This window comes from Somniosus microcephalus, chromosome 3, assembly GCF_052327205.1.
Source record: "Somniosus microcephalus isolate GS21.2 chromosome 3, FLI_Smic_1.0, whole genome shotgun sequence".
NCBI lineage: Eukaryota > Metazoa > Chordata > Chondrichthyes > Squaliformes > Somniosidae > Somniosus > Somniosus microcephalus.
This window is the reverse complement of record NC_140989.1, coordinates 334,623,923-334,651,504: the sequence shown is the minus strand read 5'-3', so window position 1 is coordinate 334,651,504 and position 27,582 is coordinate 334,623,923. Positions and strand designations below refer to the sequence as shown.

The window sequence follows — 27,582 nt, the reverse complement described above, 5'->3', positions numbered from 1 at the left end:
CTGGTTACTGACCCTTCTGCCACTAGAAACACTTTGTCCCTATTTACTCTATCAAAACTTTTCATGATTTTGAATACCTATCAAATCTCCCATCATCCTTCTTTGCTCTAAGGAGAACAATCTCCGCTTCTCTAGTCTCACCACATAACTGGTACCATTCTCGTAAATCTCATCTGCTCCCTCTCCAAGGCCTTGACATCCTTTCTAAAGAGTGGTGCCCAGAATTGAACACAGTACTCCAGCTGCGGCCTAACAATTGTTTTATAAACGTTTAGCATAACTTCCTTGCTCTGTACTCCATGAGCTGGATTTTCTCAGCCCCGAGGAGGCAGGTATGGAGGCGGGACTGTTGGTAAAGTAGCAGAAAGTGGGGGCGGATGGCAAACCCGCCTCCCTGCCCTTTTGCCAGGAGGCGGGAAGATATGCTGCTTCGGGTCCCTTCTCCTCGTAGTTAACAGGCAGAAAAAAGGATTAGTCCCATTTTACCTTTTTAGGTGAAGGCTTCCCGACCTTGGAGAACCCCGCCGGGTTGGAGGAGTCGAGTAGGAGGTCTGCGGGGGTCGGAGGGACCTGAAAGTAAGATGTAGAGGTGATTGATGGGTGCAAGTGTAGAGTGGTAAGTATGTAAGGTGAGTGTTACGTGTTAAAAAATGTTCACTTACCTTGGTTTCTGCCTACAGCCTTCATCTGCTCTGGATTGGGAGTCCCGACGTCTTCCTTGTCGATTTCACAGACTGGCTGTTGGATCCTTCGAACCAACAGTGATCTGAAATCTACAAAGTTGAAAGGTTTGATGAGTCCTGAAATACACAGAATGTCCGTGTTTGATAGCTTCACAGAGCTATCAAACGCTGACATTTCTTCTTTCAAGAAGTCTTGACAGATGGCACATCAGACATTGACATACTCTGTCAATGACTTCCCCCTAATTGGCCTGCTGAGCCGGCAGGGCAGGCTTAACAAGGTCAATCGGGAAAATCCCGCTGGTTGGCCAGAAGATGATGGAGGCGGGACATAGGCCCGACAAGCAGCAGTCCCACCTCCAACTCGTCTCCATTGAGAAAATCCAGCCCTATGTCTCTATTTATAAAGCCATGGATCCCATATGCCTTTTTAACAGCCTTCTCAACTTGTCCTGCCACCTTCAAAGATTTGTGCACGTACACCCCCAGGTCACTCTGTTCCTGCACCCCCTTTAAAATTGAACCTTAGTTTATATTGCCTCTCCTCATCCTTCCTACCAAAATGAATCACTTCCCACTTCTCTGCGTTAAATTTAATCCACCATGTGTCTGCCCATTTCACCACAGAATAGAGTTACATGGAATATACACCACAGAAACAGGTCATTCGGCCCAACCAGTCTGTCTATGTCCTCCTGGAGTCTGTTACTATACTCCTCACTGTTTACTACATTTCCGAGTTCCATGTCATCTGCAAACTTTGAAATTATGCCCTGTATACCCAAGTCCAGGTCATTAATCTATATCAAAAAGAGCAATGGTGACTAATACTAATACCAACCCCAAGGGGACACCACTATATACTTCCCCCATCAATGCTGGTCAGGTCATCGACCTGAAACGTTAACTCTGTTTCTCTCTCCACAGATGCTGCCTGACCTGCTGAGTATTCCCAGCATTTTCTGTTTTTATTTCAGATTTCCAGCATCCGCAGTATTTTGCTTTTGTAACGCTGGATGTAAGTTATGCCTGAGGCTACAAAATGCAAACATTCATTTTAATTGGCACAACAGGCACTTTATAAGAAAATTCTTGCATGCCTCTCTTCAATGATGCAAGGAAGTTTGGATCCAGCTTCATTTGGGAATGCCAGCTGGCCTAATAAGCTGCTGCAGTCTTTGAAATCCTGCAGCAGAAGCTATTTTCTGCCACCCGTTTCCCCCAGAGTTGAGCTTCCAAGTGCAGATGGCAGTACTACTGGGATCCCACCGAAAATATTACCTCGGAAATTTAACTGGGGGTCGGCGCTGAGTGCATCAAGTGGGCAGAAATCCCAGCTCTGCCACACACTTCTGCTGGTGAGAAAAATCCCAGCTTTGATTTACTATAAGAAAGTCGTGTTGACCTGGAACTGATCTACTTAATCCAGTGATTGAAAGCACTTTCTGCAAAACATTCGTTTTGTATGTAACTGGGCCGCCTTATTAAATTTTGATCAGAATTATAAGTTAAAGCAGATCACAGCATTACTGGGGAATTAGACGTTAGATCAAGACTCATTTTTGTCTCAGTAGCACCCCAAATACAGGCACACACAGGACATAACAGAGCAGAAAAATGAACAAAAACAAAAGAAGCTCCTGCCAGAAATAGATAGGAGCTTCATAATATTATAATGTAGTGGAAATGACATAATTTGCAAGTCTGCACCATTTTCTGGCCTTTATATCAAAAATACATGAACATTATTTTGTCCATATAGCATTTCCAGTGTTGCTAGGCTTTGCCTTTCAGTATAAATATATGGGTTAACTAAAGACAACAAGCATGGATTTTTAAAAGGCAACTCGTGCTTAACCTGCCCGTGCTTTTCATGAAGTTGCTGCATTTACACGTTAATTGCCCATTAAATTCACCACAAAGTTCAGTTTTGTAATTAATAGTGCAAGTACTCTTTCAACGACATGATAATTGTTAATGACTGCCAATCAACCTCTCTTGCCCAGAAAGTAAACAATTATAAGTGTGGAGTATCATTCCTTCAGGTTGTGAATTGTTTTAGGAGATTTTAAAAATGTCAAATTAAAAATTTTACATTTTTTTAACATCCTTTCTGTCTCTTTTTTCTCTTTTAATCCAATCTTTCTTTCCCTATCTTTAGTTCACCTTCGTTACCTGATTTGACATTGAATTTACCGGTCTAATTCACCCTCTTTCTCAGTCCTTCCTCTGTTTATTTCTCGATCCTTAAATCTCATTGGTTAAGGAGATGCACTGTTTGTCCCATTGTTCACCAAGGTCCCAGATGCCCTGTTTCCCTCGCTGCGCCGTTATCAGCTTGCACTTTCAGCAATTCTGAGGCCAAAATTTTTTTAAACAAGGCTAACTAACAGGACACACCACGAGATGCCCTGCTCCAGCAAAATCTGGCCCAACATTAAAATTTATAGACAACACAAAATTAAGGAGCGTAGACAACTGTGAAGAGTGCTGTAAGTAACTTCAGAAGGACAGAGGTTAATAGATTGGGAGGTAGATGTCAGATTAAATTTAATGCAAAGAAATGTGAGTTATATATTTTATGAGGAAGATTAAGGAGAGAACAAATAAAGTCACTGGTAAAACTTTAAAAGAAGTAGAGGATCAGAGATACACAATTTGATAATCCTATTTTTTTTTAAAAAGCATATGGGATCCTAGGTTTTCCAAGTACAAAAGTAAAGAGGTAATGCTAAACCTATACAAATCTTTGGCTAAGCCACAGGTGGAGTTTAGGAAGAATGTCAAGACAACGTAGAGGGTGCATAAGTAATTCATCAAGATGGTACCAAGGATGAGAGGCTTTAGTTACAAGAAAAGATTAGAGTAACTGGGGATCTTTCATTACAACAAAGACGGTTAAGAGGAAACCTGACAGAGGATGTTACTAAAAGAACTGTCAGTGAGGAAGGGAGCTGCTGTGAACTGTACCCTGGTGCATAATGGACAATTGTGGGTAGCTAACAAAGTAAGAACTTGGCTCAGTGATAGTATTCTCACCACTGAATCAAACCCCACTCCAGGAATTGAGCACCTAATCTAGGTTGACAGTTCAGTACCGTAATCATGGAATAGAATCATAGAATGGTTACAGCACGGAAGAAGGCCATTCGGCCTGTCGAGCCCGTGCCGGCTCTCTGCAAGAGCACTTAAGCTAGTCCAACTCCCCTGCCTTTTCCCCGTAGCCCTGCAAATTTCTTTCCTTCAGCTACTTATCCAACTCCCTTTTGAAAACCATGGTTGAATCTGCCTCCACCACCCTTTCAGGCAGTGCATTCCAGATCTTAACGACTCACTACGTAAAAAAGTTTTTTCTTACGTTGCCTTTGGTTCTTTTACCAGTCACCTTAAATCTGTGTCTTCTGGTTCTCGACCCTTCTGCCAATGGGAACAGTTTCCCTCTTATCTACTCTGTCCAGACCCCTCATGATTTTGATTACCTCTATCAAGTCTCCTCTCAATCTTCTCTGCTCTAAGGAGAACAATTCCAGCTTCTCCAGTCTATCAATGTAACTGAAGTCCCTCATTCCTGGAATCATTCTCATAAATCTTTTCTGCATCCTCTCTAAGGCCTTCACATCCTTCTTAAACTGTGGTGCCCAGAATTGGACACATTAATCCAGTTGGAGCTGAACCAGTGTTTTATACAGGTTCATCATAATTTCCACACTTCTGTACTCTATACCTCTATTTATGAAGCCCAGGATCCCGTAAGCCTTTTTAACTGCTTTCTGAACCTGCCCTGCCACCTTCAACAATTTGTGCACACATACCCCCAGGTCTCTCTGTTTGTGCACCCCCTTCAGGATTGTATCATTTAGTTTATATCTCCTCGGCTCATTCTTTCTACCAAAATGTATCACTTCACACTTATCTCTGTTAAATTTCATCTGCCACGTGTCCGCCCATTCCACCAGCCTGCCTATGTCCTCTTGAAGTCTATCACTCTCCTCCTCGCTGTTCACTATACTTCCAAGTTTTGTGTCATCTGCAAATTTTGAAATTGTGCCCTGTACACCCACGTCCAAGTCATTAATATATATCAAGAAAAGCAGTGGTCCTAGAACCGACCCCTGGGGAACACCACTGTGTACCTTCCTCCAGTCTGAAAAACAACAGTTCACCACTACGCTCTGTTTCCTGTCACTTAGCCAATTCTGTACCCCTCCTGCCACTGTCCCTTTTATTCCATGGACTTTAGCTTTGCTGGCAAGCCCATGATGTGGCACTTTGTTGAACCCCATTTGGAAATCCATGTACACGTCAACCGCATTACCCTCTGTTACCTCATCAAAGATCTCAATCAAGTTAGTTAAACACGATTTGCCTTTAACAAATCCGTGCTGGCTTTCCTTAATTAATCCACACTTGTCCAAGTGACTGTTAACTTTGTCCCATATTATCGTTTCTAGAAGCTTTCCCACTACCGAGGTTAAACTGACTGGCCTGTAGTGAGAGAGTGTTGCATTGTCAGTGGTGGTGTCTTTCAGATAAGACATTAAACTGCAACTCTGTCTGTTCAGGAGAAGGTAAAAGATTGCATAACAGTATTTGAAGAAGAAAGAGGTTTTTCTCAGTTTCATCCTTCCCAGCGCAATCAAAACAGATCATCGAGTAATTTATCTGATTTGCTGTTTGTAGGACATTGGTGAGCACAAATGGACGGCTGTGTTTACCTACAAAGCAACAGTGACAACACTTTAAAACTAATTTGTTGGTTGTGAAGCACTTTGGGATGTGAAAGATGCTATATAAATGTTAATTCTTCCTCCTTCTTAGTGTGTGGGTGGGAGGGAGCTGTTCATGCCTATTCATAACAGAACCAGAGGACACAACCTACGCATGCAGGGGGGTAAATTCAAAAATTCAAAGTAAATCAGCAGAAACAATGGGCTGAATCTAAACTCCCAAAAACGGGTGGGTTGGTTTCAAGTCAGAGGTTAAAATTCAAAAAATCTGAAACAGGAACCCAACCCGCCTCAAACCCGCCCACTTCCAGTTTTAACGGAGGCAGGACGAGGGGTGGACAACCAATCACATGCAGGAGGCGAGCTGGTCATTTAAATATAATGAGGCTGCCTGCCTTCATTTTAACAGTCATTCTATTTTTAACTCATGTTGACCGGGTTTCCCAGGTCTCAGGAAACCTGGAAGGTGAAAGGAGACGACAAGGGCTGAATCCATAGGGTAAGTGCCTTTACAGCACTGCTTGTGGGCCAGGAGGAGCAGGAGTGTTTCCTCCAGGCCCAACAAGCTACCCAGTAAACACCCCCTCAATCATCATCAGGACCCCTTCAATCTGGACCTCCCCCACGTGTCCAACACCTTACTACCCCCCGCCCTACCCCAAACCCCCACTGGACCTACCTGCTCTCCTTGGCTGCAGCTTTGTGCTGTAGGCTTCCTGCCTGACAGACCTCTAGTATGTTAATCAGGCTGCCTGTGGGCGGGAAACTGATAGAAAAAAATTTAAAGGAACTCTGCAGTTAAAAACTCATTCTTCCGGGTTTCCCAACCTCAAAACAGCCCTCCCACACGGAACGCGCCTCCGGGCTAAAATCCAGACGAATATTTCAGTGTGCGAGTGTTCAATCTATGGAACAGGATCTAGGGAAATGGTGGAAGCAATTAGTATTGATTCATTCAAATACAAATTACATAGATTTCTTTCAGAAACTAACATTTTGGTCTACAGCATATGAGTAATTTCAGACATGACAAGTGGTAAGTGTAGCATGCCTGGGAGGAACAGGTGACTTTGGACCTATGGTTCCCAAAGCTCTCCACTACTGGAGTTTTCCTCGCGTAATTTCTTGATCTTTTGTAGACTGATCGATAGAGATTGATTGCTATGATTAGTCAGCAACCCCATTATCGTTGTATCATGCGTCTATGGTAGAAGGCAAAATAGATGGACCTTGGTCTTGTTTTGTCCAGCAATTCCTCTGTTCCTATAGGTAATACACTGCATTATGACAAGTCTACAATGGGGTCTCCTATCGCATTTAAAAAAATCTTTCTGTGGAATGCACAACATTCTGAGGGGGGAAGGTGAACATCCAGAGGCCGTGGTCCATATCAACGACACAGGTAGAAAGAGGGATGGGGTCCTGCAGGCAGATTTTAGGGAGCTAGGAAAGAGATTAAAAAGCAGGACCACAAAGGTAGTAATCTCTGGATTACTCCCGGTGCCACGAGCTAGCGAGTATAGAAATAGGAGGATAGAGCAGATGAATGTGTGGCTGGAGAGATGGTGCAGGAGGGAGGGCTTTAGATTCCTGGGACATTGGGGCCGGTTCTGGGGGAGGTGGGATCTGTACAGGCCGGACGGGTTGCACCTCAACAGAACTGGGACCACTGTCCACGCAGGGGGTTTGCTGGTGCCGTTGGGGAGGGTTTAAACTCATTTGGCAGGGGGGTGGGCCCCAGGATGTAGCATTAGAAAGGAGAAACAAGGTGCACAATGGATTGGGAGAGACAGATAGCACTAGAGTAAGAAATAGTATGGTATTAGTTGGGGTCAGACTAAGAGAGAATACAAGAAGATCTAAGATAGGTTTACAGTGCATGTGTGTGAATGCAGGAAGTATGGTAAATAAGGTTGGTGAGCTGCAAGCGCAAATAGACACGTGGGAATATGATGTTGTGGCGATAATGGTGACCTGGCTCAAAAAAGGGAAGGATTGGGTATTAAATATTCCTGGATATAAGGTGTTCAGGAAAGATAGGGAAGGAAAGAAAGGAGGTGGGGTGGCAGTATTGATTAAGGAGAATATTACAGTGCTGGAGAGAGGATGTCCTGGAGGGGTCAAGGACAGAATCTATTTGGTTAGAGTTGAGAAACAATAGAGGTACCATTACACTACTAGGTGTATTCTATAGGCTGCCAACTAGTGAGAAGGATATAGAGAAGCAAATTTGCGGGAAATTACAGAGAGGTGTAAGAACTATAGAGTAGTGATAATGGGGGACTTCAACTATCCTAATATAGACTGGGATAGTAATAGTGTAAAGGGAAGAGAGGGGGAAGAATTTCTGAAGTGTGTTCAGGAGAACTTTCTTGATCAGTACGTTTCAGGACCAACAAGGAAGGAGGCATTGTTGGATCTGGTTCTGGGGAATGAGGTGGGTCAAGTAGAGCACGTGTCAGTAGGGGAACATTTAGGGAACAGTGATCACAGTATCACAAGGTTTAGACTAGCTATGGAAAAGGACAGGGAGCAATCTGGAGTAAAAATACTTAATTGGAGGAAAGCCAATTTCAGTGGGTTGAAAATGGATCTGGCCCAGGTAAATTGGAATCAAAGATTGGCAGGCAAAACTGTAATCAAACAATGGGCTGTCTTTAAAGAGGAGATAGTTCGGGTACAGTCCAGGGACATTCCCCCAAGGGGGAAAGGTAGGGCAACCAAAGCCAGAGCTCCCTGAATGACGAAAGAGATAGAGAGTAAGATGAAGCAGAAAAAGGGGGCGTATGACACATGTCAGGTTGAGAATACAAGTGAGAACCATGCTGAATATAGAAAGTTCAGAGGGGAAGTGAAAAAGGAAATAAGAGGGGAATAGGGCGAGTATATGAGAATAGATTGGCAGCGAACATAAAAGGGCTTGGGAAGCTGAGTTTAGCTCTGATGTTCCATCCAAGTCTAATTTCCGCATCCTAGCTTCCACCAAGCTCAATTAGCTACCCCACCAGGTGCCAATGAAATCACTATGCCCCCCTCCTCTTCTACCACCATCTGTAATATCAGGTATCTGTTTTTGGACATTACCTTTTTTTCCATGTTTGTGCTGTAGTCAGAAGAGATTCAGTGCAGTTTGGGGTGATTTCAGGTTACTGGTAAATGTTGGTATGTGAGTGAACAGGTTGAGAAGTGGCAAAAATTGTGCACTTGAGACATGTTAACAAACAGCAGGCTGTGGGAAGTGTTGGTCCGACAACAATCAGAGATTGCGGCTACTGATAAAAATTGCAAGCTCTTCCTGTCAGCATAAAAAATAAGTGGCTCACAATTAATGAACACAGCTTCAAAAGCATTCATGGGCAGCCATCCTGAACTTGAGCCATGTCTGCTCCTGTTTCTTCACCCTGAACCATATCACTATGGTGCTGCTAATTCACACAGCCAGGACCTGAATTCACCAAGTATCGTCTAACACAGGGCACTCTGTGGGAAAGTAGGCAGCACTGGCTTAGGTTACACCATATTGAACTTAACCATTCATAGGCCACATAAGCCAAGAGTATTTCATGTTCATATAGTATCTGTCACTCAAAAACCCAGACTCCTTGTTTCCCTTCTCATAGTCTTTTGAGCACAGATTTTTTTTTCTTTTCTAGATACTTTTGCAACCTGCAGGCATGATTTTCTGTAAATTTATCATGATGAATATTCTTCCTTGTCAAGAAGTGTTTTCATCTCCAAGGGGGAAACGAATTTAAATCTGAGAGTGACTACATCCATATTAATAATATATTCCCCCTATCTATTTATTGTAACTCTCAGTAAATTCTGAAACTGTTGAAAAGCCACTAGGTGATTCTGCATTTAATCATTTCCAGCAGAGAATAGCACTCACAGGGAGCCTATCTTGAGAAATTGCAGGTGCGAAACCGGTGTTCTCCTCCTCATTAATTTTAGTGGATGGAAAATCACAGGCTGCAAACACTGTTTCCAGAGAAGCACATCCTACAAGCACTGTTCCCTGCTGTAAAATTTGCAAGTTACATGACCACCTTGAGTGTCTGGAAAAAAGTATCCCTTTATGATATAAAAATGCTCCTATAATCTTCTTGAATTTATTTTGACCATCTTCACAGTACTAATCTATAGGTTTTTTTTATTCATTCATGGGATGTGGCCGTCGCTGGCAAGGCTGGCATTTATTGCCCATCCCTAATTGCCCTTGAAAAGGTGGTGGTGAGCTGCCTTCTTGAACCGCTGCAGTCCGTGTGGTGAAGGTACTCCCATAGTGCTGTTAGGGAGGGAGTTCCAGGATTTTGACCCAGCGACGATGAAAGAACAGTGATATATTTCTAAGTCAGGATAGTGTGTGACTTGGAGGTGGTGGTGTTCCCATGCGCCTGCTGTCCTTGTCCTTCTAGGTGGTAGAGGTCGTGGGTTTGGGAGGTGCTGCTGCAGAAGCCTTGGCGTGTTGCTGCAGTGCATCTTGTAGATGGTACACACTGCAGCCACAGTGCGCTGGTGGTGGAGGGAGTGAATGTTTATGGTGGTGGATGGAGTGCCAATCAAGCGGGCTGCTTTTTCCTGGATGGTGTCGAGCTTCTTGAGTGTTGTTGGAGCTGCACTCATCCAGGCAAGTGGAGAGTATTCCATCACACTCCTGACTTAATAATAATTCAACTTTTATTGTCATTGCACAAGTACATGAACAACGAAATGTGATCTTGCAAGCTCCCATGAGTCCAGTACAAATAACATTAACAGTAAATAGCACCGTCCTGGGAGAAGCAAAGCCGCTGCGTCTGTGCGCGCCGCCATTCCATTTCCACCATTCCGACAATCTTCAGCCCAACGCCCAGGCCTGCTCACCAGCCGCCTCTCCCGGGGCTCCTTCCGTGACCTTCTCACCAACCGCCCCTCCTCGGGGCTCCTTCCGTGACCTTCTGCACCTGGTCTTCCCTGATGGTCACCCCTCCAGGTATTAACCAGGCCTGGCTCTGCTTAGCTTCCAAGCCTTGCCAGTGACCCTGTCCCTAGTCCCAGGAACAGTGCCTTGTAGATGGTGGAAAGGCTTTGGGAAGTCAGGAGGTGAGACACTCGCCGCAGAATACCTAGCCTCTGACCTGCTCTTGTAGCCACAGTATTTCTGTGGCTGATCCAGTTAAATTTCTGGTCAGTGGTGACCCCAGGACGTTGATGGTGAGGGATTCGACGATGGTAATGCCATTGAATGTCAAGCGGAGGTGGTTAGACTGTCTCTTGTTGGAGATGGTCATTGCCTGGCACTTGTGTGGTGCGAATGTTATTTACCACTTATCAGCCCAAGCCTGAATATTGTCCAGGTCTTGCTGCATGCAGGCATGGACTGCTTCATCATCTGAGGAGATACAAATGGAACTGAACACTTGCACTTGCATCATTGTTATGTCAACAACCAATGCACTGTCGCTGTTTGGAAGTTAGCTTTGCTTTCATGGCTTACGAGATCATCTGAATTCCTTGACTTTGTTACACGTTTGTAACATAATTAGCCAACTGGCTATAAAACATACAATGATATATAACACCTCTGATGTCACATGACTTTTGTACATTATTTCTGAACACTTTACAGTTCATAAGAACATAATAAAGTACAGGACTAAAATAATTTGTATTCCATTTGTCTGGTCCCAAAAACCAAATACCACTCGATCATCCACTCCTTCAAATATCTAACCAATTCTTCCTTAAATTGTTCCGCACTATCTGCCTCTACTGCTTTCCTGGACACCACCTTCTGTGTAAATGAGTTAAATCTAAATTGGTTGTACACCTTCTTCTGAATATTAGCCTTTGTCCACTAGTTTGTGGCAAACTTGAACATATTATCAGGGCTCAATTTATCTATTCCTTTAAGAATTCTGAACACTTGAATAATATCACCCTTCAGAGGGTAAGAAAAAATACTATGCTCCACAACCGCTCCTTATAGCTCATATTCGTTTAGCCAGGAATCGGTTTGGTTGCATTGGTTTGCGCTGCCTTCAGTGCCTCAGTACAGTGAACCAGAATGATACACAGTACTCCAGGTGTCCTTACAGCTGCCGCACAAATCGCTATTGGTTTCAGTAAGCTATTCAAGCACCCTCTCCTGTGTTGTGTCCTGTAGCCTAAATCCAATTATTTTATATTCCTGCTGGTTATTTCCTTTCTTTAGTCTCATTATCTTGCATTTGTCCACATTAAATGCCAGTCACCTTCCAAGTCCATCCAGATCCCATTGTATTTGATTTGTCCCTTTCCAGTTGTTTGATCTGCTCACCAATTTGGTGTTATTTGCACATTTAGATGACTTATTTCTGTCCCCAACATAAACATATACTCTAAACAGCAATGGCCCCAGTACTGAACCCTGTGGAAGTTACTTCTGGTTTTAGAAACCAAAACAGTTCTGTGAAACGTGCACACCTTGACTCCCTTTTTAATCAAAAGCTGTATGCCTGAGGTATTGATTTAGACCACAGTATGGTTAACAAATCACATTAGCCACAGGGGCTTCCCAAGCAGCAGTGTTGTAGTCGTGCCTCATCTTTTCTTTCTTAACTTTCTTTTCCTTTTTCTCTTTCTCACTTTTTCTCTTTCTTTCTCCTTCCGCAATCTAAATAGCTGTAGAATTTATAAATATTTTCTCTTGTGCTCTCTTGCTCGTAGTGAAAGCCCTTTATTAAAAATGGATCCCTATCGTTTTAATGGATGGGTTTCACTGGTGCTGTAAATGCTGGGAAATTCCTGCCTTTACCTCTAGCTTTCTCATGTTGGAGTGCCAGAGACACCTCAACTCTCAAATGCCCCCCCTGCTCAAAACATTCACCTATCTTTTTTAGATTCTGACAGACCTGTTATGTGTTTGTAACATTTTGTGGCAAAGCCACTAAGAGACTCTCACAGTGACTTGTACAATTGCCTTTAATCATGTTTATTACCTTTTAATGTTGGCACTGGTTAAACAGAGCTAGATCGACAAAATCGCGATCTGACGCGCTGACATCATCACGTGGGTCATGTGACGTCCCAACGGCAGGAAACGTCATGACGTCAGAGGTAGAGGGCGTTTCCAGCCAGTCCTCGTGTGGAGTGATAGTGAATAGACCTGTTTAGAGCTTCTGTAAAGTTGTTTTGTAAAGTTTTAGTACATTAAACTCAGTTTGTTAACTACTAGTGAGTTTATAGATTCTTTGCTAGGAGTGCAGAGACTCCTACATTGGTGACCCTGAATCCTCGCGATCGTTTTTCGCGGTGAACGCAGAACACGGGCCAGGAATGGAGGCCAATGCAGTGGCCTTGAAGCTCCCCCAATTCTGGGAACAACAGGCAGCCTCTTGGTTTGTGCAAGCCAAGGCACAATTTGAGCTCCGCAACATCGTTCAGGATCAGACCAGATATCTCCACGTGGTCTCCGCCCTCGATAGCTCGACGGCATCGAGAATCATCAGCCTTCTAGACAGTCCCCCGAATGCTGACAAGTATGTAGCCATCAAGACATGATTGCTGCAGGTATTTGGTCTTATCGCCGTTTACTGACGCTACCAGGGTTAGGTGACTCCAAACCCTCGGAGCTTGTGAGCCACATGCTGACTTTCCTGGGGTCCGAGCCCCAGTGCTTTTTGTTTCGCGAGCTGTTCCTTACTCAGCTCCCCAAGCAAGTCCAGGCAACCCTCGCCCGAGCAGAAACCGCAGACTGCGTCGCGCTCGCCGAAGAGGCGGATAAGATTTACGCAGTCCGGCAACAATACTGCGCCATCGCGTAACACCCCGCCAGGAGGAGCCCGGCTCCGACCACGGCGCCTCCGACGACTGGTTACTGTTGCCACCATGCTTGTTTCGGCCCGAAGGCCCGCTGCTGCCACCCACCATGCAGTTTCATTACCAGACCGTCGAATAGACCGCCGCGAGTCAAGCACGCCGGTCCCGGTACTTCCCCCGCGACCACGATGGCGATCGGCGCTTCTGGGAATCTCACCTACTTAACCGACTCCATCTCAGGCTGTCGTTTTCTATGCGACACGGGGGCGCAATGCAGCATACTTCCCGCCTCGGTCATCGACCTTCGGTCTGGCTGACGGGGTCCCCCTCTGCAAGCGGCCAAGGGGGTTCGATCCGCACTTGCGGAAAGCGGCTCGTCCAAGTCTGTTTCGGTGGACAGCTTTTCACCTGGAATTTCATCACCGCTCAAATCTCGCAGGCTCTGTTGGGTGCCGACTTTTTGGGCGCCAACAGCCTGTTGGTGGACGTGAAAAATCGACGCTTCGTTCACGCCGCCACGCTCGACAATATTTCAGAGGCGCGCAGCACGGCTGCGTCACACATGATTTCATGTGCGCGGCCTCCGCCCGACGATTTCGCCCGTCTCCTCGAGGAGTTCCCCGAGCTGACGAAGCCCACCTTTTCGGCTTCAACTGTCAAGCATAGGGTGGAGCATCATATTTCGACTACCGGCTCTCCTGTTTACGCCAGGGCGCGATGTTTAGAGCCCAGCAAGCTGGCGGCGGCGAAGGCGGAGTTCGTCGTGATGGAGAAAATGGGGATCATCCGTCGGTCCAGTAGTCCCTGGTCCTCCCCGCTCCACATCGTCCCCAAGCCCGGCGGGGGATGGCGGCCCTGTGGTGATTATCGCCGCCTCAATGAGATAACGACGCCCGACCGCTACCCCATTCCCCATATACAGGACTTATCAGCACATTTGGCGGGGACGTCCATCTTCTCGAAAGTCGTCCGCGGTTACCACCAGGTGCCAGTGCACCCTCAAGATGTCAAAAAGACGGCGGTCATTACCCCCTTTGGACTTTTTGAATTCCTACGAATGCCCTTTGGACTTAAGAACGCGGCGCAGGCGTTTCAGCGCCTCATGGATTCAGTCTTGCGGGACCTTGATTTTTTATTTGTTTATTTGGATGATATTCTGATTGCCAGCACCTCCAAGGAGGAGCACTTTCGGGTCCTTTTTCGACAGCTTCAGCAGCACGGCCTCATCGTTAACCCGGACAAATGCCGTTTCGGCCTAGCGCAACTTGATTTCCTGGGCCACCGCATAACCCCCGCTGGGGCAACGCCACTTCGAGTCAAGGTGGAGGCGATCGCGGAGTTCCCGAAACCGAAATCCGTGAAAGCCTTACAGGAGTTCCTGGGGATGGTGAACTTCGATCATCGTTTCATCCCCAGGGCAGCGCAGCTCATGCGTCCGCTCTACGAGGCCCTCAGGGGCACGATGGGAAAGGAGCCCGTGGTATGGTCGCAAGATATGGATCGCGCCTTCGAGGAGACGAAGACTGCGCTCGCCAACGTGACCATGTTGGCACACCCCCTGCCGGGAGCCACCATCGCCCTCACGACAGACGCGTCAGACTACGCGGTGGGGGCCGTCCAGGAGCAGTGGGTCGACGGCGCGTGGCAACCTCTGACCTTTTTTAGCCACCAGCTACAATGGCATGAGCGCCGGTACAGTACTTTCGACCGAGAGCTGTTGGCTTTGTTTTTGGCCATCCGCCATTTTCGCTTCCTCCTCGAAGGGCGCCGCTTCATCGCGTTTGTTGACCACAAGCCATTGACGTTCGCAATGGCCAAGTCTGCGGAACCATGGTCGGCTTGGCAGCAAAGGCAGCTGACGTACATATCGGAGTTCACCACCATCCAGGCCGTCCAATTGGGCATTGACTATACACAGATGGCGGCTGACCAAGCGGCCGACCCGGAGACCCAGGTTTTTCGTTCGGTTCCAGCCAGCCTCCAGCCGAGGGATGTGCCATTCCATTCCGCAGGTACTACTCTGCTCTGCGATATTTCGTTGGGTGCACCCTGTCCGATTGTCCCGTCTAAATGGCGCCGGGCTGTTTTCGATGCCATACATGGCCTATCTCATCCTGGAGTGCGGGCGTCGCAAAAGCTGCTGGTCTCCAAATTCGTATGGAGGGGAATACGCAAAGACGTCAGAGACTGGGCGAACACTTGTGTTGTTTGCCAACGGGCCAAGGTGCAGCGGCATGTCAGGGCCCCGCTCGCCATCTTCGAGGTCCCGGAGTGGCGATTCGATCACATTCACATTGACTTAGTGGGCCCACTTCCACCGTCCCGGGGCTTTACGTACCTTTTGACAATGGTAGATCGCACCACGAAGTGGCCGGAGGCAGTCCCCATGACGTCCACCACCTCTGCGGATGTTGCTCGAGCTTTCGTTTCATCATGGGTAGCCCGGTTTGGTGTCCCTGCGGATATTTCGTCGGATCGTGGGCCGCAATTTTCGTCCGAACTGTGGAATGAGGTGGTTTCCGTGTTGGGCGTTAAACTCCACCGCACTACGGCCTATCACCCGCAAGCGAACAGCTTGTGCGAGCGGTTCCACCGTTCCTTGAAGGCGTCGCTCAGGGCCAGCCTTCTGGATGCATCCTGGGTCGACAAACTGCCGTGGATGATGTTAGGACTCCGCACGGCGCTGAAGGAAGATCTCCAGTCATCGGCGGCGGAGATGGTTTACGGGCAACCACTTCGAGTTCTGGGTGAATTCCTGCCGTCCCCTACGCGGCCATGGTCCGCGACCAGGCAAAGAGAGACCCACCGGGATGCAGCCCGCTGTTTCCGCCCAGTTCCGACCTCACAGCACGGTTTGCCTTCGTCCAACGTCCCGGGGGAGTTGTCAAAGGCCAAGTTCGTTTTTGTGCGCCAAGACGGCCATCGTACCCCGCTCGCACCTCCTTATGCAGCGCCCTTCCAGGTTTTGCAGGCAGGGGACAAGAGTTTCGTGATCAACGTCGGGGGCAAGCCTGCTCACACCTCTGTCGATCACCTTAAGCCTGCGGACTTAGACCTTGAACGACCGATCGAGCTGACGCCGCCTCCGCGCCGCGGCCGGCCGCCGCCACACCTGACAGCGCCGTGTTACCTGCCAGCTCGCCGCCTGCTCAGTGTTTTCCCCTCCGGGAATTTAGGAGTCGGTCCAACAGGCTTGTCCGACCTCCTCAGCGATTGACTCTTCTCGTTAAAGACAATTCTGGGGGGTTGTATGTGGCAAAGCCACTAAGAGACTCTCACAGTGACTTGTACAATTGCCTTTAATCATGTTTATTACCTTTTAATGTTGGCTCTGGTTAAACAGAGCTAGATCGACAAAATCGCGATCTGACGCGATGACGTCATCACGTGGGTCATGTGACGTCCCAATGGCGGGAAACATGATGACGTCATGACGTCAGAGGTAGAGGGCGTTTCCAGCCAGTCCTCGTGTGGAGTGATAGTGAGTAGACCTGTTTAGAGCTTCTCCTGCATTTTCTTGTTTTGTAAAGTTTTAGTACATTAAACTCAGTTTGTTAACTACAGTACTAGTGAGTTTATAGATTCTTTGCTAGGAGTGCAGAGACTCCTACAATTTTCTGTATTTATTTCAGCTTTTTAAACATCTACTGTTTGATTCAAAACAAAAAAAATTGGATACATGCTTAAGGCCACAATCCTGAGGTAGAATGGCGGGATATCACACATTTACTTGTGAGTCTTCTGAATATGGAGAGTTGGTAGGTCCAATTAACATCACCTGTTCTAATACTAATAAAGTTGGACTCTTGGGATATAACTATCAGCACCACTTACAAAAATCTGGAAGGACTATAATTAACATTGTTTTTTACGTCTGTTGGTTTATTTGATGTCACTGCTGTAGTGATTATCCTTTTGGGCACTCATTGTGAGCATCAAGTACTCCCAGGTCAGCTACAGCATAGACCAGGTATGGAGTGAGCCTCCCTTCACATTGCCCAATAAAAGGCATTAACTCCAAATGCAGAAGAGCATTCCCTGCTGCACCAAAATCACTTTTTTAATTTTCCATTAAAGCCACCTTTCTGAGCAAGATTGATAATTTAGTGCTGACATATGCCAAATTGTAGGTAATATTTTTGCTCTATACCCATTAGGAGCAGGGATGAGATTGCCCAAAATAACAGGAAACCACTACAGAGGGGGAAACTTTACTCTCATGAATTCAGACCAGATTCCAACCTACATCTCTATGTTAACAATGGTATCTCGCTGCTGTTCAATCAGCTCCCTGATACTCTTGGCTTACTAACTCCAAGCCAGTTTTCACCTACATTGTTATCACTATTCACTGTTTAAACAACAATAGTCACACAAAATCATCAGATATAGGTAGGGAGAAAAAAGTACATTAGATTTAGTCATAATTAAAACTGTTCAATTTTAAGAGTTACTGCTAGGCAAAATTCTCTCTTTAAGGGAAGAGAACAATCTGAGTGTCTCAAGAGACAATACTGTTCCCTCTGAAGAGAAAACACGTTAAGGATCTCACTGCAGATAATACAGACAATACACCTCATTTGTTAGTACTAGTTTGTAGTAACATAGAAACATAGAAGATAGGAGCAGGAGTAGGCCATTCGGCCCCTCGAGCCTGCTCCACCATTCAATGCGATCATGGCTGATCATCCAAATTCAGTACCCGGTCCCTGCTTTCTCCCCATACCCCTTGATCCCTTTAGCCTTAAGAAATATATCTAACTCCTTCTTGAATATATTTAATGAACTGACCTCCACCGCCTTCTGTGGTAGAGAGTTCCACAGGTTCACCACTCTCTGGGTGAAGAAATTCCTCCTCATTTCTGTCCTAAATGGCCTACCCTTTATCCTTAGACTGTGTCCCCTGGTTCTGAACTCCCCGACCATCGGGAACATCCTTCCTGCATCTAGTCTGTCCAGTCCTGTCAGAATTTTATAAGTTTCAATGAGATCCCCTCTCATTCTTCTAAACTCCAGCGAGTACAAGTTCAATCGATCCAATCTCTCCTCATACGTCATTCCTGCCATCCCAGGTATCAGCCTGGTGAATCTTCGCTGAACTCCTTCCATGGCAAGAACATCCTTCCTCAGATAAGGTGACCAAAACTGCACACAATACTCAAGATGTGGTCTCACCAAGGTCCTGTACAACTGCAGCAAGACATCCTTGTTCCTGTACTCAAACCCTCTCGCTACAAAGGCCAACATACCATTTGCCTTCTTAACCGCCTGCTGCACCTGCATGCTTACCTTCAGCGACTGGTGCACAAGGACACCCAGGTCTCATTGCACTTCCCCTTCTCCCAATCTATTGCCATTTAGATAATAACCTGCCTTCCTGTTTTTGCCACCAAAGTGGATAACCTCACATTTATCCAAGTTATATTGCATCTGCCATGTTTCTGCCCAATCACCCAACATGTCCAAATCATACTGGAGTTTCTCGACATCCTCCTCACAGCACACACGCCCACCCAGCTTTGTGTCGTCCGCAAATTTGGAGATATTACATCTAGTTCCCTTGTCCAGATCATTTATATATATATTGTGAATAGCTGGGGTCCAAGGACCGATCCCTGCAGTACCCCACTAGTCACTGCCTGCCATTCGGAAAAAGACCCGTTTATTCCAACTCTTTGCTTTCTGTCTGCCAACCAGTTCTCTATCCAAGTCAATACCTTGCCCCCAATCCCATGTGCCTTAACTTTACACGCTAATCTCTTATGCGGAACCTTATCGAAGGCCTTCTGAAAGTCCAGATACACCACATCCACTGGTTCTCCCTTATCTATTTTATCAGTTACATCCTCAAAAAATTCCAGTAGATTAGTCAAGCACGATTTACCTTTTGTGAATCCACGTTGACTTTGTCCGATCCTGTCACTGTTTTCCAAGTGCTCTGCTATTACATCTTTTATAATGGACTCTAGCATTTTCCCCACTACCGATGTCAGGCTTACGGGTCTGTAATTCCCCGTTTTCTCTCTACCACCTTTTTTGAATAGTGGGGTAACATTAGCTACTCTCCAATCCATGGGTACTGTTCCAGATTCCATCGAATGTTGGAAGATGATACTTGTGCGAATCTACTTGGCATATCCTGTCTGGGGAGTTCTGCCAAAGTAATGTCATAATACCCCTTAGAACAAATTAAATGACAATCAGGTATCAAATCAATGATGCACAAAGGTGATTGTGGGGATTGATGTACATAAGCACATTGTTTAATCCAGGCAAGATTAGTAGCTCTCAGTTGATAGTTGCCTGAAATATGTGCTGTTTCTTTGGTATGTCTCCTAAATGACGTGCAGTGAATAATTATTAAAATACAATATTACTTTGAGGGTAATTTTCTGATAGTTGCGCTGTCAGTGGGGAGCCTGATCCACTGTGAGTGCACGTTGGAAAGCACACAGTATGCATGGTTATCCAACCATTAAATTGTTGTAAAATTAAGTGAATCATATACAAATTTGCACTCCTAGCAAGGTGAGGTTCCTTGTCGGTAGTGCAAAGCAAAAAATTACCCCTTTTGTGTTGAGGCTCCCACCCCTGCGCTAGCATTAACTGCAACCGCAAGGCATTAACTGAGTAGTTCTGGCCTGTAAGTCAAGGATGCTCTCAACATGGATGTAAGTGGTTTTTTAGCATTTTGTAATATTAGATGTTCCTGTGCTCTAAAATTCTCACATGTACTTATTCCCTTTTGAACTTCCTCTTGCTACTATAGATATAGAGGATCCCACTTAATAGGGGCAATACAGTTTTTATCCAGCATCTGATAAAAAGCTGTACAAGAGATTTGCAATTGAGGTGTTTAGTTTCCCTGGTTAAAGCTTATTTCACAACAAGGGAGTCTTTCTATGGAATGGGAATGTTGTTTACTTTGGAATATATAAATATTTTAAACTGATTTTACTAGTTTAGTTTAAAAAGACAAAAACATCTGATCATTTTACTGCCTGGTGCTGAGCAGTTCTTGCAGTAGTGCGTTTATTAAGAGTAATCCACCTCACTCCAGCTCAGAAACCATTACGAGGCAATGACTGTATGCAGTAGTTACAGAGGCAAAAAAGACATTCACAAATGATGTATTACACTTGTCAAAATTACTTGCTATTTATTTTTTTAAGCCCTAGTTTCCCACTATATACTGTATTCATGCACATTCTGATTTTTAAATCGTTATTAGGCAAGATTGGTCTGATTCATTCTCAGGCAATTGAGATTCAGAATTGACTAACTTGCCAATGTATTTTGTTTTTTTCCTTTGCTTCAAGTCAATATTTACTTGAACTCTATGGCTCACTCATGAAAGATGTGGAGGTTGGAACTGAAATATAATACTTCATTGCCACTAAGTGGAATCTTCAAGATAACAGGTAGTCAATTCTGGAAAGAGATAAAATGTATTTGAGCATTTGAGATAAAAGGAAGCACTAAATCATACTATATGCAGAAAACTTTCTCTGTGTGTTGTCTGTAACAAACTCTTGAACCCATTCTTTATACGCTGGTCTGTGATTTTGTTATACATGGTGCGCAGAAGAAATCTCCTATATGTGTAATATTCCACACAAAAGCTAAAGCAAAATTAAAATGAATCAAATTATTTTGTTTTAAGCCAGATTTCCCTATATCTGTGGTATAAACAGAATACATGGTGAAAATGGTATACTGTTGCACATATTGTAGCAATGCCCTTATATTCTGCAGTTGTGTAAGGATATCTGGGAGCTGAAATGGGTTATGACCTGGTTCATATTTACAGGTGGTTAAATTTTATGAATACTCTAATCAACAAGTGTAATGATCCAACAAAAATATAAATTTTAACACAAACTGGTAAATACCACAACATATGCACAGGGCTTCTTTCAACCCCTGCTACTTGACATAGGTACACATTCTGTGTAAGACTAATACAGGAAACTTTGTGATATCCGGCACCGACGGGACCGAGCTGTTGCCGATCTATCAAAACTGCCGGATATACCAGCGTTAATGTTGAAGCATACGGAGATTTGCAGCTCCAACAGCTTCTAAACAGTAGGCCGTACCTTAGAAGCGTCTCTGTAGCTTAGCAACAGCTTCAGAGAGACTTTGCAGAGCCTGACTGTTGAAAAAAAAGCCACGAGAAGAAGAAAAACCTAACAAAACGGCTCCTGATTTCTGCCGGTAGATCGAGGTTTCCGGACATACAACCTCCGGATAAACCAAAGTTTCCTGTACAGTGCTTTCATCTGTAGTGAGGATTGTACAGCATTCTATGTGTAATGATTATGTCCATTATAGAATTGTTATATTACTAGCGGGTATGGTAGTGTATTGATTGTTATTGGACTAGTAATCCAGAGGTCTAGATGAATAATCTGAACATGAGTACAAATCCCACCGTAGTAGTTTGAGAATTTGAATTCAGTTTTTTAAAAGATCTGGAAATAAAAAGCTGGTATCAGTAAAAGTTGTTGAAATGTTGTAAAAAAAACCCTGGTTCACTAGTTTTTAGTCTGGCGGTATAGATACCCTGCACGATAATTTATTTTTAAGACTTTGCTCCAAGCATTTCTGTCACAAAGATAAATACAGAAGTTCAATCATTCTATGAATTTCCAGAATCATTTTATTATTACCCTCAATCCCATTATTCTAAAGGGATTGATCCCTCGATCCTCTACCCAAAGACAGCAGATGCACAACGAGAGTAGGGAATTGGGAGTTGAAGTACCATGCCAATTTCTGTCAGGGCTGCAATTCCTTGCTGTCCTATTATTAGTGAGCTGAAGTGTCCGGCAAAAGCCTCCGTAAGGCCCCAGATTTGATGCAAATATATTTCAGTGAACGCCACTTGCTTTATGTTTGCTTTATGCGCCCAATTTGAATGGATACAAAGGAAGCTCCATGAGTGCAAGAGCAGTTAAATAGACTTTGGAACCGTTTGTTTTGTAATGTATACAGTACCTTTTTAGTGCAGTGTTATTGAGAAGACTTTTTAAAATCCATATTCCTGACATTTTTATGAATAAAGATTTTGCAGAAAAAAATTGCTCACTCCTTAAGATACGTTTGCTGATAAAGCATCTCAGTATGTTGCTAGAGGTGGTACAAGATGAAATATCAATGAGCCCCAGACCTATCTGCAGCCCTTAGCATACATACTTCCCAATCACACAGGACAACAACTGCCTTATCTTGCCACAGGTCAGCCAAACACCTGCAGCCAACTTGCCACATAGGGATGGCAGTACCAATGTCTGGCTAGATCACCACTGTCCACCATTGTCACGCTTAGGGCTCAGTCCCAGCTCACATTGCAGTATCAGGCACTGTGCTGACCACCTGATGCATTGAAAAGGTGACTGATACATTGGCCAACATGGTAAGCACTTCATTTCCTTTCCCTCTGAACACCATGACCCACATGCCCAAGGTTGTCACTTTGGTGCATTTCCCAAAATGCACGGAGACATTGTTTGCTGCTATGTGTCCAACCTGAAGCCCTTGGAAGATGTGTTGTGGCAAGGTTTTTTATTATATGTTGCATCTTGACTATGTGCTCTGCTGAGTATTGAGTATGCATGTAGAGCTTGAAGCTTGTATGAATGCTTGGCATGAGTGAGCAGTAACTGAAACCGGATGACAGTGTCAACTTTAGTAGCATGTGCCATCTACCTGGTCTGTAGTACTGTTTGTTAGTCTTACCTTTCCAGACCCCTGAAAGAATGCTGCAGTAACCCACCTCTGTTTTCAGGAACTACAGGTATTGTAGATGGTGTTCACTATTACTTTCTACTAGGTATGGTGCAACACCGCCTTCTGGGGAGGGTGCTCTGGGGTGCCAGTTAGGACAAGCTACTTTGCATCTAATTCATGCACCAACATGTTCACTTCAGCAACCATCAAACACAGAATCAGGGGGGCTGTGCCACTCCATCACTTGCCCATAGACTCCATTTCATGCATCAACATTGGATTTACCTTCGCTTTCGTATTTGCTACTTTTTCCCCCTCCAAATACCATTTGGAAAGGCTGACAAATATTTTCAGCCTTACTAAAGGCTGAAGTAATTTGTGCCCCCATCCAGTGCAATTTCTTACCTTTAAGTGGCTGCATCCTTTTAAGTTTGAGTGGCAGCCATTTGCGGGTGGCATGCTCCCAAATCCAAAGAACCCCCTGCAGAATGCTGTCTGTGCAAGAAGCTCATTCAAGTTATTTAAATAAGCTGACTTTGTGAATTGGGCGAGATCAACAGACCACTTTAGCAGTGTAGGTGCGTATGACAGCACAGTGAGTGCAAGCTGGTTCCCTTCCCCCCCGTTGCACCCCCAAAACTGGGAAATCAAAACTTAAATCTGTTCAGTTTTTTTGCCGTATTGAAGCTGACTATTGGTAGAAAGAGTTTTGGTACTGCACGCTAGCCCACCTTAATTGCATGCAGTATTTCTAAGAGCGGTGATGAAATCTGAGTTGAAAACACCAGCTCCATGCAAACTAGACTAAATTGCAATCCTAAAATGAACGGAGTTGGTGTCCCATGCATAATAAGTGTGAAAAGATCTGTATTTTGCAGTTATAATAAGGTGCCACCTTTTGCCCAATTTGAAAACAGACACAGGGCAAGATTGGGGAGTGGCAGAAGACCAGGATCACAGCTTGGGTTCTGATGATTGCTTTGTCTGAAAATTGCTAATTTATAAGACAAAAATACACGGAAAAGCTGAAAAATTCACTTTTATTTTAAATAACAGACATTTGTGCACAATTTACATTTGATAAGTTTTGTAAATGCAAACTGTCCAATGCAAAACCAGGTGTAAGGCAACGCGAGGTCATAAACAGGATCTGTTTATTGAATTTTTAATGAAATGGGTTTTCAAAAGTTGCAATATCTGAAAAGAATATATCTAACAGGTTGGTAATTTAGTATTGTGTCTAGGTTATGAATTAAATTAGGATAGAGGACCAGGCATTTGCTGAGAGTGCAACCATTATCTCCCCATTTCAAATCAAATGTAATCTCACTGTGGGGAGTGAGTAAACTGAAAATTCTGAAGCTTGTTAGAGTTTTGAAAATGGCCCAGCAGTACTTTAGGAATTTAGTTACAGCATCAATTTCCCTCCCCTCAGCACTGTGTGTATAATGTGCAATGATCACAGGATACTTTATCAAGGACCTTTAGACTGGAGGCACCTTACATTGACTTGCCTGCACGAGTGACTCTAAATGCATCTGATTAGTTTGAGAGAAAGCACTCATTCCCTATCTCTGAAAAGTCAGCTCTCCTCTCCCAGTTAAAATGCAGTTCTTAAACTGCCCCCTGTTCTGCTGTTCTGAGTAAGTGCTTTGCTCTCCATTTCTCCAGTTACCATGAAGGTTTCTTTTGTACTGGACACCCAGCAGGCACGGAACACAGGGGATTGGGTTACCCAGTAAAATTTATTAGTGGTGATATAGCACACAATGTGAAAACAAAACAGACTGATTATGTGGCAAATGCTGCTGTTTCTGACAACAGAACAATTAATTTTTTGCACCAAAACATATTTTAGAACGAGCTGACACTTGTGCCATTTTATGTGCTTTAACATCTTCCATTAAACATGCAAACAAGATAAACCCAGGCTGAATGAATGTCTTTAACTAAATTGTGATGCACTGGATCTGCCAATGTTTAAGAGATATACTTTTAAAGCATTCTAATGATCTGAATGCACATGCCTTTGTCAGCTTTAGACTTGACTTACTTTAACGCTCTCCTTGCCACCCTCCATAAGCTCCAACTTGTCTAAAACTCTGCTGCATGCACCCTGTCCTGCACCAAGTCCCCTGATCCATTACCATTGTTCCTGCTGGTCCTAATTGGCTTCCTGTTCCCAAATTAATTGATTAAATCCTTGTCCTTGTCTATAACTTCTTTCATGGGCTTGCCTGCAATCTCCTCCAACCATATATCCAATGTTCCCTCTAATTTTTTTTCCATGCACGTTCCCTTTAAATTTGCTGCAGTGGCCACGCATGTGCGGTCTCCTTCATCGGCAGCAGCTTGTGATCGGCCTGTGCGGGACCTGCCGATTGATGCGCGGCCACGCACCTTAGGGGGAACATTGCATATACCCCCTCCCAAATGCTTTGTTTCTCTCTCACTGGCCTTCTATGCCTCCTCTTCCCTCCACCATCACCCCCCGCACACCCCATCACCCTATCATCAGTGGCAGAACCTTCAGTCGTGTTGGTCCTGCTCTCTGGAACTCTCTCCCTAAATCTGTTCACCTCTCGATCACTCTCTCTACCTTCTAAAAACCTACTGAAAACCCATCTCTTCGATTATGTTTTGGTCACCCATCCTGGCATTTTCCCTATGTTTTTTGTGAATAGTCTTGGGACACTCTTTACGTAAAAGGTGTTACATAAATCCCAGTTTTTGGTGTTGCTGTTACACTGTTTACACATTTATATTAAATAGCAATTAAATTATGTATGGGCACTTTTCCAGGCATCTGATTGGTTCCCAGACTCTGGCAGTTCAGTGTTAGGGTTTTTTCCATAGCTAAAATAAGAATATCTTACAGCTGCGACATCAGCATTAGCTGCAGTCAATTTGAGCCAGAGTCCACAGATATCAAGGAACATTTATTTTTGCGGTTGCAAACTTTAAAAAATATTGGCCCCAAAATTTCTGGAGTTACTTATAAGCCCCATTTCCACCAGAGGGTGTCCAGAATATGGGCCAGAATCCCAGTCCGGTGGGTTCTGTCCCATTTAGGGCAGAGCTTTAAGGAAGGGGCCATGGGCAGATCTTCTGCCTGCCCCCCACCCCTACATCAAGGGTTGTGTCGGTGAGATCCCAGGCTACCCTGGGAAATTCCTCCCTTTATGCCCTTGAAAGGCCTCAATGGAACTTATGCCAGGTGAGATCTGGCATGAGTCACTTTGAGGTCCTTTAGAAGGCTTCAAACCTTTACTAGAATAAGGTAATCAATCTAAGACTGGATTGATCACATTTTCTAGTTTGTGTGGCTCCAGCGAGAGCCAAAGACTTTTTAAAAAAAAACTAAAATTCTTTGGCCTATTTGAGCCTCAGTGGTATTTCAGTTGGAGCAGCAAAGCGCTACACTGCCTTAAAAGAGTGGATCGACTTAGACCAGGACGGCTGTCACTGACACGCATCTTGCAGGCCCCAGTCGTCTGCCCCGCATGTACAAATGACCCTTTCTCAGGTATTTGGGATGAGGTCTCTGACCTTAGCGGGGAATCCACTATGCTGCAGTGATGCTGGAAGAGAGGGGCTTTAGGAATTCCCATACGATTATAATCAATTGGTGGCAATGACATTACAGTCATATACTAGTTTATAACTTGTGCCACACAAGTGCCAAGCAATGACTATCTCCAACAAGAGAGCGTCTAACCCTTGACGTTCAACATTCTGGGGGTCACCATTGATCAGGAACTTAACTGGACCAGCCACATAAATACTGTGGCAACAAGAGCAGGTCAGAGGCTAGGTATTGTGTGGCGAGTGTCTCACCTCCTGATTCCACAAACCCTTTCCACCATCTTCAAGACACAAGGAGTGTGACTCTCCACTTGCCTGGATGAGTGCAGCTCCAACAACACTCAAGAAGCTCGACACCATCCAAGACCAAGTTGATGCACTGCAGCAACTTGCCAAGGCTTCTTCAACAGCACCTCCCAAACCCGTGACCTCTACCACCTAGGACAAGGGCAGCAGGCACATGGGAACACTATCACCTCCAAGTTCCGCTCCAAGTCACACACCAGCCTGACTTGGAAATATATCGCCGTTCCTTCATCGTCGATGGGTCAAAATCCTGGAACTCCCTCCCTATAACAGCACTATGGGAGTACCTTCACTACACAGACTGTAGCTTTTCAAGAAGGCGGCTCACCACCACCTTCTCAAGGGTGGTTAGGGATGGGCAATAAATGCTGGCCTTGCCAGTGATGCCCACAGCTCATGAACGAATCTGTAAAAAAAATTGAAGACATTTCTTTGTCCTTTGATTAACCAGTTCTACTCTCTTACATAGATTATTGCTTCATTTACAGAGCAATTTCCTACAGATAGGGCTGCACATAGGGAGGGGTTGAGTGGTTCCATACATTCTTATAAGTAGCACATACAGTTGTAAATTACTATACTGATTATCCCGTCACATAACAGAATATCATATGACAGAAGAGGGAGGTGTTCCTTGGTTCACTCAGTAGCAGTCGCACCAGAAGGTTGTGGGTTCAAGCATGACCTGGGGGACTTGATTTGTGTCTTAATATGGACTGTTAGAGTTTGAACGTAGACATTTTTGACAGAAGCTAAGCTTGGCTTCC

General features: G+C 44.8%; 1 protein-coding gene across 19 annotated transcripts in view; it reads left to right on the top strand.

Annotated features, from left to right (window-relative positions):
- st3gal3a (ST3 beta-galactoside alpha-2,3-sialyltransferase 3a) overlaps positions 1-27,582 on the top strand; it is a 723,997-nt gene that overhangs the window by 563,724 nt on the left and 132,691 nt on the right. The window contains exon 11 of one of the 19 annotated variants that reach the window (XR_015077713.1): positions 20,512-20,613. The exons of the other annotated variants lie outside the window; for them this stretch is intronic. The gene's annotated coding sequence lies outside the window, so the exon portion shown is untranslated. The remainder of the gene's footprint in view (positions 1-20,511; positions 20,614-27,582) is intronic. 19 annotated transcript variants of the gene reach the window in all.